Consider the following 2,253-nt stretch of genomic DNA (forward strand, 5'->3'; position numbering starts at 1 on the left):
AATGTCGTGCACTAATTTCATGAAGGTTTAATTTGAAAAACATTCAATCAATAGATGATACAAACTTAAGTGCTCTAATTATAAGGTTGAAAGTGTTTGAATTTGTAGTGTTGTAAATGTAATTTTAACAGAGCTATCTTCTTAGATTTTTTCCTGATGTGTCATAGAACAATTTCACTCCGGAACTAACACTTATAACTCAAGAAATTAACAGTTGGCCAGTTGACTTATCCCCACTCTTGGCTTGTTTCAATTCCAACGAAGGCCAAGGAGGTCTTTTATGGCTATGTTTTATTATGTGGCAAAACTGAATACATAACTGAGTACCTCGAGTTTCGTAGCATTCTTATTTTTCAGCATCTATTTGACCATTTTTTCACAGCTTTTCTTGGTCTATTAAATATGGGGTGTTCATTGAATTTCGGTGTTATCCGTGGGTCTTGACTTAAGCAGATATATAAGCTAAAAATGCTGGAAGAATAACATAGACCAAGATTCGGGATCTACCGCAGCAACTGACCTCTGTAAATTTGAAATAAATTCTTTGACCATTCAATCAGACTGACCATTCAATCCAAGTCAATATTCTAAAGTCAATATCCAAATCAATACGACGAACTTTTTGCTGGTTAAAGAGATTTTTACAATCCTTTCTGGTAGATCATTTGATTACCATACGCTAGATTTTCTTGATATCCTCGTTCGCCTTTGCTGCTCAAACACAAGTCAGCGTTATTTTTTATCCTAAAATAGATCCCCAAGATATTGTTTTGTGATAATCGGTGCAAATTTATTAATGGGAAGATGGAGTAACTCAGCTAAAAACCAAGCTTGGTTTCGAGGATCAGAGAATTTGTTATTCAATAGCCCTTTTTTCTCGATTAACGCGATTACTTTGCCAACAGATATCCAAATAACATCTAAAGGTCTCTATTTTTTGTAAGAAATGAAGAAGGATTCCAAACAACATATGTTTAACGCTGAAAGATCCCAGTTTTTGGTCTGCGAAAGTCAATGTAGGTCGTTATTATTTCAACTCAGAAGCGTACACCTGGAAAGAGAATGCGTGGAGTACGCATTCATTGTCTTAATTGGCAATATGAATTTTTTCTTACAAAAACTTGGCTGCAAGATGACATCGATTGATTTGCACCACAACAAATATTTAATCAGGCGAACAGTTCCATTATATTACCCTTAATCGTGATTGTGCTATTGGTAAAGGAGTTGCAGTTTTGTTACTAGTCGAGCGACATATGACTAACATCAAGAGATTTTTAAATTGGAAACAAAGTTTTTGTGATTGAATTAATGAGCATGAATTGGCAAGAGGTTCTTATTAATAATCTTTTTTTTTGCATTCTAGGTGGCGTTCTATTTTCTTATGAATCAAAGATCACCAACATTTGTTAATACATGGAAGCGACATAAATGGACTATGCTTGATTGATATCAACGCATATTCAGAAGATTAACTTCCCACTCTATAACGTCTTGTTTGGATATAACATCCTGACAGATATTTTGGAAAGCGTGTTATTTTGAATTAAGTGCTTTAAAGATAATGCTTCTACTAAATAAATTTTGAAAGATATCGATTAAAACCGGTTTCGATCACAAAATTTAAAAAAAATTTGACTGGAACGCATAACTACGTCCAGTCAGCAGAGAAAGATTTTTAAAATATTTGCTAGCCATGGGCTGATTTAGCAAATAGTTAGCGGAGAAAACTATGGACAATCTTTAAAACTATGGTTATTACTCTCATCGTATACGAATTTAATATTTACTTTCAACAGATATAAGACATAATCGGATATATTTACAAAGCCGTACTCGCTGATAAAGCGAAATCTTGACTGTGAAATTTGAATAGAATGGTTTTTTGACTCGGAAGGTTAAACATTTAGAATAAGATCTTAAATTGATCTCAAACGAAGTTTGGAGCAGTTTTGTCAGTTCTGCGATCTTTTTTGCGATTTTTTGCATGACCGACTTTTCTTCTAACGATTTTAACTTTTCCTTTCAAAAACGGTATGAACAGGTTATTTATTGGCTGAGTAACTCTCTTAGAGCCTTCAGCCTTATTAATCGCTAAGTATCCGAATTCACTGAAACGGTTTTCAAGAGACAGTGCGAAGTGCGGTTTTTAATTTTAAGAGATTGAAGCCCATTAGTCGCATCACCCGTCCACACTCACCAATTTTCCCGTCCACGCTCCTCCTTCTATCAGTTTGTACCCCCTTTTATCCA

The sequence above is a fragment of the Convolutriloba macropyga genome, chromosome 9 (assembly GCF_964194025.1).
Source record: "Convolutriloba macropyga chromosome 9, txConMacr16.3, whole genome shotgun sequence".
In the NCBI taxonomy this organism is placed as follows: domain Eukaryota; kingdom Metazoa; phylum Xenacoelomorpha; order Acoela; family Convolutidae; genus Convolutriloba; species Convolutriloba macropyga.